Here is a 15699-nt window from a genome sequence, read left to right as displayed (position 1 = left end):
CCTATTAAGCAGAAGCAGTAAGTCATTAAAATATCCTCACCGGCCTTTTGGCTAAGATCAAGCATAGAATATCGTCTCATTAGGATAATGGATTTCAATAAAATGATATTCCATCATTCTCCATAAGGGAACAAAATGAAACTTTTTGGTTAACTGCAATCACTAAATCATTCATTATATCTTCCTCCAATCTTGTTCATTCATTTATAAGAGAAAATTAATTCTTCACAAACAGCCTACTATCCTGGCAAACTGCATTGAGCATTAAAATTAACTTTGTAAATTAAATTAAGGGTGGCTTAATGAAATTAATCCAGAAAGTAAAGTGAACAAAAGTAGAAAAGTATATAATTTTCCTTTTTTTTATGATTTTTTTTTTCAGTTCAGGAAGATATTAATAGATATGAATTCTGTTTCTTTTTAATATCAGGAGAAATTATTGAGGAAAATTAGAGATTCATTGCATAAATTATTTTAATTTTTTTCACTGTCTTTTTTTGCTTGAATTTCAGTTATATTATTTTCTATTTGTTTTCAAAACCCTTTGAATTCTTTTTTTCTGTGAACTAAAGATCTTAATTATATGCATGTCATTTTGACATATCATTTATGGATTCAGAAGTGGGAGAGAAAAAAACAAACTTGAAAAGCACCATTTTACTTGGCATATGATCTTACAAATTTTATTATAGAAGATTTTCTTTATCCTGACTGGCTGTTTTCATTCATAGCTGAATGAAAGGATTAAAACATTTTGCTTTTTGCTTCAAGCTTTTTGCTGATCTTTACTACTTCTTATCCAGAATTACTCAGTGTAATCTAGTCATCTGTAAAAGGACAAGGTGTGGTGACTTCAGTGCATTGAGTAAGTCATTTGAGGTTTGATGAAAACTTTCAAATCCTGTTAGAGGCCAACGTGTGAAGACTGTCTTATTGCAAAGCTGCATTATCACTGTGTTTGTGGTGATTGACAACGCAGTACATTTAAACTTTCCTGCACACCTTTTAAAATGCAGACGTGAAGAGAACTTTCATTTGGGCAGTATGATTTATGTTGTTGCTGCTGATGCATGTCTGCCAGGAATGGCAATTTAAGAGATGTAGAATAGCAGGTGAATTCAGGATAGTTGCCAAGTTTGCTATGAAAAGCTCACATCACAAGTTGCTTGACATAGAAAGGAGTAGCAAATCCTCCAATTCTGCCATTGGTTTCAGGCATTGGTGCCAGATATTGGATTTGCAGCCCAAGCTCAAATTTCAAGAACTGCTGCCTAGAACAGTCAAGTAAAAAATGTTCCCTGCAAGGTCTTTCCTGTCCTGACATACAACTATTTAGACGGCTCTTCTGGGCTTGATAAAGGGTAAACTGAGCTAAACTCAGGCCTTGTCAGCGGTTTTTGTTTACTGAAAGGACAGCATAATTGGATTCCTTTGGTATCACTTCCCTATTTCTTTCATAGAGGAGGAATGTTGTCTGGGTCACATGTCTGGTTTGGGTTTAAAGAGACTTTAACAGTCATCTAGTCCCAACCTCCCTTCCACAGGCAGGGATACTTTCCACTAGGACCTCAAGTTTCCTTTCAGTGGGGTCCCAAGTATCTGTGTCAAGGAGAGATGATATCCAGACCTTCACAGGTTTGTTCTGGATGTGAATATTGTGCTGAGGATAGGCTTTTACAACTTGAAGCAGAAAGCTTCAAATTTAACTTTGTAGAAATCATCTTACAAATTAATTTAGTGTCCTCCTCAAATAGATCTGTTAAAACCCCAACATTTAGTGCTTTTACACTGCACTTAGTCAATACCATTGGTATGAATGTCTGTGGTGTCTCTGACAAGCAGCACAGTCAGCTCTCTGGTATCTGATTAGCAGCTTGGTGGTTGACCCTGGCCAGCTGCCAGGCATACTCACCTTTCTGGGGAGAAAATAAGATGGTTGTGGGTCAAAATAAACACAAAGAGATCACTTGTCAACTACCTCATAGGCAAAACATATTTGACTTGGGAAAACAAGTTTATTTTATTGCCAGTTAAAATGGAGGTGGATGCTGCAAAGAAATGGAACCCAACAACATAAAACATCTTCCTGCTTACCTCAGTCTGTCTTATTTTTCCAGTCCTAACTTCACTCTTTCTCTCCTGACTCCTTTACCTCTTGACTCAGCAGCAGAGGGGGATGGGAAATGGTGGGATCATTGTCTTCTCTGCTGCACCTGTTTCCCTGCTCTAGTGTGGGCTCCTCTCCATGGGACTGGGACCCTTCAGAGGAATCTGGCAGCCAGAATCTTCCTGTCTCTCTTCCTGTACTCCCCTTGGGGCTCACAAGGCCATTTCTCATTCTTTTTTGCCTCACTTCTGGCCACTGTTTTAATGGACACAGAATCAGCAGACCCCTGCCAAGACCTGGGCAACTCCAGTTGGTATGACTGGAAAGTCCTACAGATGATCCTGCCTTGCAGTATTTGTGTATGGGTACGGACTTTCCAGTGTATTTACAGGAGGCATCCTTTACTTTGAACATAATGGGAGTTCATGATCTAGACAAAGGTAGTAAACTGTAATGTTAGGAACTTAATATTCAGATATCTGATTAAAATTGGAGGGAATGGGCTATAATTATTAGACACCTTCATTTTTCACATATGCTAATTTAACAGTGCTGTGTTCCTTTGTTGACGTGTTAAACATGCAGTAATAATAAGGTTGTACCAAGCATAATTATCACATTCTCTTGGCCTTAAAAAAGCCTCAGCTGTAGCTGAGCATGATAATGAAGATACAATAATAGATGCTGCTGCTGTCAATACTGTTTGCATTTGATAATTAGAAAAACCTAACAGCTTATATGTAAAGAATGCTGTGTGAACAGCAGGATAAACTGGATAGCTAATGCCACTGTGAAACATTTTGGCTTGAATTTCCACAGAACATCAAAATAAGGTAGTTGTAGTTATTTAAATCAGGAAGAGGAATGCACTGACGAGCCATACCTAAAAATATCTATTATAAAACCCATATATAGCATCTGTCTAGCCAGCTTTTAAGATTAATTACATTTCAATTGTCTTTAATGTGTGCTTGTTAATTCAAGATTTTCTGATGAGACAAAGACTTAAGGGCTTTAAAAAAGGGAGCACACGAAGCTACCCGGAATTGTAGTAGTTTTACAATGAAAGGGAACTTTGTCATATCAACCCTACTCTTGATTAAGCCCTTTTAAAATTGTTTTTGATGTGCAGTATGTTCAGAACTGGTTTTCCTACTTTGCAATTTCTTCTCTTCTTTTTCCATCCAAAGCTTTCTTCCTCTTGTCCCAATAATGCACCAGACAAGAACAAGCAAGGCATAAACTCTCTTTTGCTATGGATGGAATTTTTTTTTTGAGGATGCTTAGTTACCAAAGACAGGTGAATTTTTCCTGGAGTGATTCAAAGACTGGATGTAAGAGAAGTGCAACACCATCCTTCCACCCCTTCTTTTCCCTCTTTTCTAGTATGACAGAACCATTAAGGTCTGAATTATCAACACTGATCAGTACAGGCAGTGTTGTCTTTGACTTTAACTTTGTAGTCTGGGTAGAAAGTTTATTTTCAGTTAAGTAGTTCTATGGAAATGTTCATTATGTTTGTTTATTTTCTACTGGGCAATACATACACATTTTTGCTTTTTTGCGGGAGGAGGCTGGAAAGAAGCAAAATTCATTTAACTATAAGGTTCTTTATACAATTTAGGAATCTGTTATGTTGTACATTTCCTATGGTGTTCTTAGGGCGGAGAAGCTTAAGACAGAATCATTTTCTCTCAGTAGCACTGCTTCAAGAAAGGAGCCAGATAATTTAAACTAAGATGAGTGTGGATCTCAAAATATTGAAGTCTTCTCTATCTTTTGTGTTTCCATCTCACTGTTTTATTTAACACCATCACTTGCTTAGGTATTCTGGGAAATACCAGCAGATGTTGTTGTGCCTTTTTGATTGAATATCGCCCTATTACCAAAACAAAACCCAGAAACCACTATACAATGATTGATTTATTATCTATTCTTCTCTTCTGCCCCTTTCAAGCCAAATGATAAAAATTGTTCCTGAATATTAGACTTATGACTAGTTTTGATTCCCTAAACATGAAAGGAAAAGTACAAAATCAGAAGCAGATTACATGGTAACTTGTTTTGTAAAGTCGTACCTCCAACTGGATCCCACATGTTGTTTACTAATGACATTTTTTGAAAAAAATCTGAGCTTCTCTAAAATTTGGATATGTATTTTCCTGATAAGTTCCATGGCTTATGCACTTCAATCTCACTTAAAGCTGTTTGAATTCTGCATCTGATTTTGATATTGCATCCAAATGCTCCTGTTAAGGATTAATAACAGCTGACCCCGGCTTTCTTTGCATTGGAATTTAATTCCTTTTTAAAAATAACATAGAAAGACCTGAAAGACCCCAAATCTGTATCTCCTCCCACTAATTTTAAAACCATCATAGACCCTTACCACCCACTCCAAGATTTTATTGTCTCCTATGAATATTGAACAGCTAGAGTTTGGGCACACCACATTTTCTGGAGTTAAAACCTGGGTCTCATCTCAAAACTGGAGGTTGCACTTTTGACTGATTGTTCTCATTTTTGCTGTCCTGTGTTAGAAAAGAATTGACTTATCATTCATAAGGATTTTTTAAATGTTTGCAATTTTCTTCTGCTGACATTGGTCACTTAGTTTAAACATTGACTTTAATCTCTAGATTTCTAGATTCTAGAAAATCATGAATCCAAGCAGATGGGCGAGGAGTATGCTTGTGATGCTAGTTGCCCTGACTTGTGTCAGAAACAGGAATCCTATAAATACTTTACATCTGGGAATCGTCTCATCTATCCAACTTGTTAGTCTATCAGAAAGAAAAATGTTCTATTTGGCTTCAGATATACAAACTTAGGAAAATCTTCATATATTTGTTTCATAATGGTGGGATTTTTTTTTAGTCCCTAGGGAAATAAACAGTCATTCTACCTTTAATTTTTAAATTCTAGGTGCTTTCAAACCTCAGGGAATATGGTAAAACACATTCACAAAATGTGTGCTTTGAAGCTACAGTCTTGAACTGATTTGTACCTTGTGCTGTTGCCTGTGTGCTTAAGGATGCTGAACACATTGGAATCAATTTGCAGATTTTTTTTTTTTACCAGTATATGAAAGCACTTGTTAGACTACTCTGATTTACATATCTCTTTTCTTCAAGGTATTAGTGCAAGAAATTTGGGCCTCTAGTGTCAAAATTCAGAGCCATGTTCTATAATTGGTTTGAGTTTCCCAGTATGTATAACAAGGCTCAGAGAATGCTGTGTCTCACAGGCTGCCTGTATTGCAGCTTTCTCTTTTTAGTCTACAATACAGAGAGTTCATCAATCTAAACTATGGTCACATTTTTCTATTATCAAATGGCCCTCGATTTGTTTTGTTGTAGTTCTTACTTTCCTAGCCACAATTCTAGCCAGGATTTTGGGCCTAAAAAAGGCCACAAAAGAGATTAGCATGGTTTGGAAGCTTATCTTCAGGTTTTGTGAAATGATATCATGACCAACATGATTTAAACATGTGCATGTATAACATATGTATTACATTGATGCAAGAGTAAGGAAAAAGATCAAAGTATTTCTTCTTTCACATGCAAAAATACCTTTTCAGAATACTTTGTTGATGCTTTGGTGAAATCAACATATTATGACAATTTAGTTTCTTTGGTCACTTAATATTTCTTCAGAAATGTGGAGAAGAGTGCTTTTTAACGAAAGAGTTTGCAAAATGCGATTGGAGTTAATTGTGCCATGCGCCAGTGACAGGAATTGAGTAAGCATATAATTTAAGCTTAATTGGAGGTGAAAATCTTCATAGAAGAGGCAGGAAACAAAAGTTAGACCTTATTTGGCTTTTGCACAGAGGAAAAGAATAATCTGTCAGTATAATATGGTTACATTCATATATCACACACTTTTTGGCTTTTGCTTCTCTCATCACTTCAAACAATAGACAACTGATAAACAGTGGACTAATAGCTTCTGCTATAAATATGACATATCTGTTTTCTCTAGAGGGGATATGAAGGCAAACATCAATGGACAAACACGGAATTTAAAATCAGGGTTTTATTCAAAAGTATTATTAGCTTAAGTGATGTTGGCTTTTTGCTGTGCAAATTGAGAGGCAATTCTTTGTTGTGTTTTGCATAACCTTCTAATTTCTATTTTGTTCCTCATCTAACCAAATCGGAATGTGCTTTGGATGCTTAATGGTATTAAATATTTTGTCTGCCTGGTAGGAACAGAGTTTGCTCCCTAGCCATTATAGAGAAACTGTAGTTTTCTGGTAAGGCCTTCAAAGAGGAATCCTCAGCTTTTTCTCTGGGTTAACTTTTTCACAAGACTTTTGTTAAGCATCTCAACCAATATGTGAGTAGGTAGATAGCCTCATTACAGATTATAAAATATTTCTAACATAATTTTTGGAAATGAATTTAAATACATTATATACACTAAAACATCTACTTTTCTGTACCTATGATACATTGGTTTGAGAATTAATGTTTGGCTTTCTGTGGTAGTGCTTTTATTGTTCAAGTGCCCAGCAATTTTAAAGTCACTGTTTGCTTTTATCTTGCTTAAATTAGATAAAGCCTAGAATAACATCTCTAAATTCAGAACAATTATGTTGGTAAAGAGCTGCTAAAAGTAAAAAGACCATTATAATAAGTAGGAATTTGAGGAAATAAAGATCATATTTTGTTTTTGCTGGAGATGAAAGCTTATTTTAGAGATGGAAACCTACTAACGCAATGATGAAAAGTAAAGCTGTTTGAAAAAAACCTTTGGAAAACATTAGTTGTTGCCCACTAGTTGTTAACCATTAGTGTTTTATCTCTAGGTTCTGAAAAACAAACAAATCAAATAAGGAACAAAAAAAACAAACCCAAAACACCCACAAAAACAAACAACTCCTCCCAAAAAACCCAAACAAACCCAGCTTCCACCCCTGCCCATAAACAAGAGACAATAGTCGATATAAAGTTGACTGAAGAGGAACATAGGTGAGGTAATTAATGAAGGAAATTATTCTAATTTAAATGAGACTTAGCAAAATAAATTGTGAAGATTTTAATAGTTTTCTTTTTCTTGATCTTTTTCTTCATCATTGTGGGTCCTTCTTCCTGCTACTCTAAAACTTCACATGACCTGGCTCCAGGTTTCTTCATACTTAACTCAGGTATCAGTCTGTGAAAAATCACTTGTACCTGTAAAGGCACCTAAGATGGAGCTTCATTTGCTGTAAAAAGCTTTCAAAATGCTCAGGTGTTTTCAGTAGTGAAAAGGTGAAGAAATATATTTGCATGCCAGGAGGTTAAAACTGAAGAAGCACCTGAGGGTTGGGTATGCAAAAAATATGGAAATATTCATGAATTTTACTTTGAATACAGTTGATAGTCTGTTATTACTTATGCACTAAAGACAATTTAATGACAGCCCAAGCAGATAACCAGACTGACTGACTTTCAATTATTCCAGGTGCCATTAACCTTAGTAGTGGAGATTTCTTTAAATGAGCAAAAAAGATGCAGGTTTCTCACACATCTTTGAGTTTCACAGGGTGTAAAACAGTTCACAAATGTGTTCATAAAAGGCAAAAGGGTGGGAACATTTGATGAATTCCCAAAGGACTGTAGACTCTAAAATAAGCCAGAGGAAATCCAGATGTGCTTTAGAGTGATGTAAAAATTTCTGCTGTCCAATCTCATCCAAAAAAAAAAAAAAACCAAAAAAAAAAAAACCAACCCCAAAAAAAAAAAAAACCAACAAACACCTAAATCAAACCACAACCTGCAGCCAGAACCAGCTGCCTAAGTAGCCTTACTGTAGGTAAGAAAGAACATACTTTTCTAAAATAATTTAAAACTGAATTTTACTAAATGATTAAATAATGCATATATTTAACTTTGCTGTGCCTTGTTCTTTCTGAATATAAAATATGAAATGAAATATGCATTTTGGTTAATAAAGAATTTAAAATTATAATTTTCTGAAAAATTGAATTTGGCAAATTTTTGATAGTTTTCTATTTTTCCTTTGTGGGAAGTTGAAATTTTTATAAATTTTAATTTCAGGAGGCTGCTTTGTATACATTTATACTTACAATGATTCCATACTGAATAATTTAATTAAACAATAAATCCTAATATCTCTGGGTAAGTTGCAAGTCACAGTAATTAATGATGTTAGCTTTAACCCTTTTCTCATTTTCAGTGGTTAAAGACAGAAGTTTGGAGAGTTCTATGGTTTATGTTGTATACCACTTGATGACAGCAATGCATCCAGAAATGTGTCATAATGGTCATATCGTACATTGCTCATTTATACAATTCTTACGATATTTTCATTTCCAATATTTCCCAGGGATATACATATAAAATTGAACCTGCCAAGCACTCAACTCTGCACACCTGCACTGAAAACTCATGACTGTCACCTGACAGTCCCGACACACACATACTCTTGGCCCCAATAGGCCAAGGAAACAAAACACCATGACTTTGGGTAACCAATCTCCATATTGCATTCTACTTTTGTACAAATAGAGGCACAGCAAATGATAAGAATTGTGTTTTCTTTCTCTGATGTTCCAAGAATGTGAAACCCAGAAATATTCTTGGGAAGGTGTGCCTTGCTTTTCTCCATGAAGAGAAATATGGGGCTACAGGTTTTGTTACTTATTAATAGCCTGGGCCTTATGATGGAATAAGATAGTAGTTTGTAGTAATCAAAATTTTTAGCCATACCACGACCTTTCAGATTAGTAAGTCATTGGCTACTCTAAAAACTGGTCAATAGGTATCAGAAATGAAGTTCAGGTGAAAAGATCCTTTGGGAAGGATCTTGTACTGTCTTTGGGCATCCACATGCAGTTTTAGAAATGGCTGTAGTGATGTATCCAGTATGGCCCAGAGATGAATTCCTGATTCAGGACCAGAATAAAGAAGCAAGTCTCACTGCTCTGAGCAAAGTAAGCACCATAAAAAAAAAGCGTTACCTGAGATGCATTCCTTTCCTTACAGAGCTCTAAAGAAAGGCTTGATGCAAACCTCAAAACATGAAACCTTAATGCTTAAGGTTTGTGTGAAGACCACCAAATTAATGTAACTAATTGTTGCAGTGTGATTTCCTGTTTCACCTATCCCAACCTCTCAGGTGTGCCAACCTTCCCCCTCCCCCTTTTGCCCTCCTGCTGAGAGCTGTCAATCAATCTTAACATTCCAGCAAGGGTGTCGTGTGGTTGGCAGAAGTTCAAAAGATGCCCCTCAGGTCCGGGCTCATTGGCCTGTCCAAGCGTCTTTATCCCTTGAGCCTTCCCCTCCTCCCACCTGGTTGGCCCTCACCTGTCCCTTCCCCTCCCCCTGTCCCCAGGGCTTAAAAGGAGATGAGACCATGCAGCCCAGAGTTCTATTGTGAGCTGTTACCGCATTCAGAGGTCTACCACCCTGAAATAAAACTCTGGATTAAGACTCTACGATAGAACCTGTTCCTTTCTCTTCACCGTCGTCTGAACCTTTTCCACCAGAGGTAAACTGAGTTCCTACTTTGCCTGGATTTGTTCCGAGTGCCCAGTTGCAGCATCCAGCTGGCCAAAGGTATCTCTGGGGTGAAACACCACAGCTGCCGCCTTTGGTCCAGCCACGAGAGCTAGACAAAGCCAGGCACCCCACACCCGGAAACATTGGGATTAATATTCTATACCTAAGGGCTTTACCTTGGAGGAGGGAAAAGGAGCTGCTACATTTTCTTCCTTTCCAGCAGCAGCTAACCTTTTGAACAACAATGGATTACCTCTATTGGTGGTATTCAACTTGGAGTATAAAACGTCCCAGGCGATCAATATGAGCTGCCCTAGTCTTTTAGATTACAGCTGAGCTCGAGCAATACTTGCAGAAAAGCTTCAGCTCATTTGCTCATGAAGTTGAACATGAATTTGACTCCCTAACAGTCCATCAAGGGTGTTGTGTGAAATGTCAGTCATGTGGAGAATCTGCCAGCTTCTGCAATATGGAAAATAGGTGGGACAGAAGAGGGTAAAAAATTGAGCTTCTACTCTAGCAGCCATCATCCCTATTTACTATCTATATAAAGAGGCCCAAGAAACTTGGGGAGGAGTAAAGTTAGCTTGTTATCCTAAGAAAGAGAAAAAGAAAGGCGCAGTATGTGGTGGGATTTCTTTAAACTGTATTCCAACAACATACAACATGCAAAAGGCAGATTTTTCTTGTTGGGGTTTTTGTTTGTTTGTTTGTTTTGTTAGAACAACCCCAAATGTACCAAAAGCTTGTACCTTTGTTAAATACCTGACAGGCAAGTATTTCCTTTCCCCATAAGAGAAGGTTGTCTTTGATAAACTCTTCACTGATTTCTTTCTGCCTTAAGTACTTGAGAGCATGAGGTAAACCCTACCTGGCTTTTTTCAGCCATTACCTGCATTCCTGTCTCACATGATCTGAAGTTTGGATAGAGGCATATTGTACTGGACAGTAGGGTTGTGACACAGGGCAAAGGTTGAAAGGAAACTTGTGACAACCTGTGCTCAATGATACCCACTTTTAAGTTTGGTTTTTAAAGGGCCTCACATTGATGATGAGCTGCTTTGAAGTAACCCCTGCTTTTTGGCTTGCATCACTTTAAAAGTTCATTTGAAACAGTGCATAAGATATTCTAGCAGCTTGTGCTTATTTATTCCTACTCTTTGGGGAGACACAGGCTTGTGAATTAAACTTGGTATATTCTAGCATTCATTTTGGATTATAAAACCTACCTGTGCTATATGGAACATGAGGCTGTCTTAGCATAATAATACACTGCAATCCAAACCAGCTGCATTAATATTCCTATTGGTTGTCATTGGAGACATGCCAGTTCCCATATGTACTTACCCACGTTTCAGAGTGCCCTTGCAATCTCATGACTGCTTTTCAGAAGTGCTCAGTGGCTTGCTCTTCCTCCTCAGTACACTACAGTGAATTTATGTATTCAGACTGGAGGAGAAAAATGTGTTTAAGCTAACTAACATTTAGCACACAGTACAAATTAAACCCAGAAGATAGGATTCTCTCCCTTGCTCCCTAACATTTATCTTGGAATTCATATTTCAAGCAGGAGTCTTTTGCAAGTAACAATTTAAATTGTTTATAACCACTTTTTCCCTCTATATTTGACAGGCATTCTTGTATAATTAATGAGTTGGATATACTGTTAATAGTTCAGATTTTGTGGTTTGTATTGTAAATTTTCTGTTTGTCTAGTGTAAAAGAAAGCTGATTAGGACATTTAGAGTCAGGGCTTTGGATATTTCTTGGCTATGATATTTTTTCAGTGCTGATATAGATTGAATCATCTCTTTCATGTTCTGCTAGTGATTTATTATGGTTATTTTTAATTCAGGATACAATATTGACATAGCAGTCATTTGCCTTTTTGAATCTAAGTTGTTCAGCTTTTGAGTTCTTTTCTGACATACACATGAGGAGCTTTTTTTGGTAAAGTTTTTGTTGATGTCATGTTTATATCTTAGATCTATCTTTCAGCAAAATTGTTGTCCTAGATTATAATTTGATACGAAATCTTAACTGCAGATTTTAAAACAGGAGGGGTAAATTGTGGATTTGGTGTTTATTTAAAGGTATGTTCCTCCATGCACACTGGACCACATGATGTAAAAGCCTTCCATATTCAAAAGCATACTTAGTAAGTCACCATCACTTATTTCTGGTGAGTTATGGTTATCAGTATCCAAATATTTTTCATTTTTAGAACCACTGTAGACATCACATCTGTCTTTTTACTTTGCTGACAGATTCTTTGCAAGAGCTTCTGGGAGACCCTCTGATGCAGCTCCAGATTATTCATAAAAACTACCTGTAACTATAAATGTAAATTCCCATTTCTTAGTATTTTTAGATAGTTTATATGCATTCCAACCTACTGCTAGATACAAATGTCAAGCAGACACAAATGAACTACAGATTGTTTTTTTTCATCTACTCAGACTACTTTGATAAGATATGTCAGCAACTTTACAGGTGACCTGTTTATTGATCAGGAAGCTTTTGAACAGACTTCTGTGAATGAAGCATCAAGGTATTTTACTCTGCTTTGCCCATCAAAAATCATTGAAGTGACTGCTATAGTGAATATAAACTTTAATAACCTGTGGGGTTGATAAGAGAGTGTGTGAGTATATGGTCTGCTTTGTGCTGCAGTCAACAGCTGTCCCTTCAAATAACGTGGTCCCTATTCCCCAAATAGTTCCTAGACTAGTAAGTGGGAATTAAAGGCATTTCAGGCAAAATAGGAGATGGGGCTTTTTTAGTTTATTCAGCATGATGGGTAGGATATAAAAATAAGCTATGAATAGACTGTAAAACAGGAAAGAATGGGGAGGTATATTTTCTTTGATTTGTTGAGTGTGACCACCAGAAATATGAGAGGCTGCAGCTGTTAGGACAAGAGATCCATCTCATCTGCTATCTGGTTTCCAATAGCCAAGTGCCTGAGAAAACATGTAAGAACAGAGCAAGTGCACAGCACACTTTTGCTTCAATGATCTTTAGTTCTTGATGAATTTGAAGATTGGGGATTGCAAATGTTTCTCATTTGTGAGGCCACATTAGATGGCCTTTGTTCCATTTATCTAATTATTATAATCTTAAGAAGACATGTTTTTGATGGACATATAGTTATTTCCTTCTGAATAGGGAAGTCAGAGTAGCAAATGTCATCATTCCTATGACAAAGTTATCAGTTCTCTTGATCTAAACAGAATAGAGTGGAGTGGAAGTGTCTTTTTGCTTCAGAAAGTTAACATTTAAATGGACCTGAGCTGCCTTGGCTGTTAATATATCACTGAGATAAATGGTATGGAGGAGAGTTTATTCCTTTGCTGCTGTGATGCTGGCAGGAGAATGTGCTCTGTAATTGATTAACAGGGCACAGTGCATTGACTTATATGGGGAAGGTTATTATATCTCAGTAACAGGAAGGTATATATGATTCTGCTAAGTAAAAAAATTGAATTCTGCAGGAAGTAACTAAAACTGCTGGAAGAACAAAAGGTTCCCAGGGTTTGGGGTTTTTTTCTCTCTTAAATCTATGGTAAAACAGTATTTCGTATTCTGGTGGAAGTCTAAACTGTGCAGTATTTTTAGTGAAACTTTCATACAGGGCTAGAAATATTAGTTTATGTAAGCAGTCTTTTAACTTTTATTCTGTTGGACCTAAAGTTATGAGTTAACGATGAGATGTAATAGCTTCTTTAATTCTATTAATCTGAAATATAGTCCTTCCCTGTAATTCATACACATTTATGGTGAATTTCCCATATTTTAAATCCTAAATGAGCAGGCAGATTGGGAGGTTTGGTTTTTTTAGAACAATGAGAAAGTGAGATTTTTTTTCTTATTACTTGGTATGTCAAAATAGACATAGTGTAGAGGATTACAGTTCTAAACAACAATGAAGGGAAATGGTATCAACTCAGGGTTTTTTGCTAGCCCCCACCACAGTATTGATGATTACAATGAAATTAAGAAATCAGAAGACTCAGATTAAATACTTGAGAAGCATACACGTAGATCACATACACATACATCACATGAAGCATATTTATGACTGTCAGTAAAAATTGTGACCACAGTGGCAATAGAGGGATGCCCCCTCTATTTTTTTTTACTAAGTCAAGCTTCTCTGTCTTATTCTTTTGAATCCAAGAGTATGAGTTAGTGAAAGAGAAATAAAGCAGACCTTTAATGATTTAGAAACTAGTATTCATTCCAAATACGTTTCCCATATTTCCTTTTGTGGATCTTCAGTAGTAGCACAAATAAAACAGCTGTCAAATTAAAAGGAGGGTTTTTTCTCGATAGCTACTGGAACCAGTAAAAGATCTGAAGTGCTGATGAGCTTCTATTATTAGGAGAGGCTTTTTTCATCTGTCATGTTTTTTTCTGAGCCCAGTGTCAAAAATCTATATTTATTTCTGTTGCAGAAATGAAGAGTTTGCTCACATTTGTAAAATAATTTTTAAATGTTTATGTTTTTAGATCTTTTATTTCACAGTTTTTTAGACTATAGTAAGGAGTAGCCTCCCATTATATTAGTGATAAATCAAATTGCATAAGTTGAACACATTTTTTGTAACTAAGTTTTTACAGTTCTAATATTTTTCCAGGAAGATGCAGGTTTTTTTTCCCACCCCAGTTTGAAGCTATGGATGGCAGAAAATTGTGTAAACCCAATAATTTACTTTGCAAAATATATTTAAAACCCCTCAGGAAACAGAACAAAGGTACATGTTCAATCTTAGCTTTCGTTACTGATGAGAAAATGTTTTTTTTTTCCCCTTAAGGGTAAATATCATGTAATATAAGCAAACGGAAATTATATAAAAAGATTGTGGTATGTATTTTAAAAAACTTCTGATTGTGTGTTGTTCTACTTTTAAATGTTTCATTCAGTTTTTACCTAGACAACAGGAATAATGGCAAATGCCTTCAAGTCTCTAGTAGGTAGCACAGAAAAAGAAGAGACAGCACAAGTAGTTTTCAAGCCGAAAAGCTATCATGATCTACAGAAAATAAACCAATAGATGAAGAAATGCTTGAGAAAAACTTTGTCAAGTAGTTCTGCATTTATATGTTAGGCCAAATTTGGCAATTACGGCAGTCTGCTGCTCACGTCTAGTCTTAGCTCTAACCTTGTACCACTTTGGCTGAAATAAAAGCAGCCTGGCACCCAGGATCTGAGAACACAGGTGTGTGCAGCCCTGGTGTGCTGCTGCTGGGGTGAGGTGTGAGGAGCACCTGGTTTCTGACCAAATGTGCTGCTCTGCTGCAGCCAGAGCAGAGGGAAGAGGAAATCGATCTTTCTGCTTTGTGGTATAAACAGTAATCTTTCAAACCATTTCTCTTCCCTTGTCAAAATTCCATCATTAAATACTGTAGTAGTGAACTTAAAAGTCATTGGAATTATCCTTTAATTCAGTCCAAAGTAGCTGCCCTTTACTCTTGTTTGTGCTTGTGAGGATTTTTTTTCCCTTAATGTTTGTTAACTCAGACATTTGTAAAGGACACTTATTTTCTTTGTTAAATGTCAAAATACTGATTCATGAATGAATGTTCTTTTGTGTTTCAGTACTTCAGTTTCTATTCTTGTGAAAGTAATTTTATTTTTCACTACATGAGACATTACCTTTTAGGAGAATTGCATTATATATTACTTGATGCACTCAGAAACCTCTTTTTTTCCCTCCTAAAGTTCTTTAGAAGGTAGGATTAATTTTGTTTCCGTGTGTGATCCAGTCTGATCAAACAACTGGTTTTTAATTGCACCAAAACTAGGTGTTGTGGCTGAGCATTAAATATGCTGCTTATGCATATTTAGACATATTGCAGACTACCTATGGTGACCTAATACTTTATAGACACATAAATTGAGGGTATTTCCACTTACATCAGAGACTGTGCTGCAGTGCATGAGTTTAGAAAGATTAGTTAGGCTTACTGGTGTAGGTTAAGGTTAAGGCTTTTTTTAGTTTTACCTGTGGTATAAATGAGTAATTTAAGCTACATATTTCTCCCATCTGTTGAAATATCCACAAAAAAAACTCACAA

At 36.3% G+C, this 15699-nt stretch overlaps 1 protein-coding gene across 1 annotated transcript in view; it reads left to right on the top strand.

Moving 5' to 3' along the window:
- The window catches only part of CNTNAP2 (contactin associated protein 2), a 1031572-nt gene that overhangs the window by 298043 nt on the left and 717830 nt on the right, over positions 1–15699 (top strand). The gene's annotated exons all lie outside the window — the stretch shown is intronic.

The sequence above is a fragment of the Agelaius tricolor genome, unplaced genomic scaffold, assembly GCF_023055355.1.
Source record: "Agelaius tricolor isolate 1412-34295 unplaced genomic scaffold, bAgeTri1.0.p SCAF_6, whole genome shotgun sequence".
In the NCBI taxonomy this organism is placed as follows: Eukaryota; Metazoa; Chordata; class Aves; order Passeriformes; family Icteridae; genus Agelaius; species Agelaius tricolor.
Note: the sequence above shows the minus strand (reverse complement) of the source record. Positions and strands in the feature narration are given on the sequence as shown.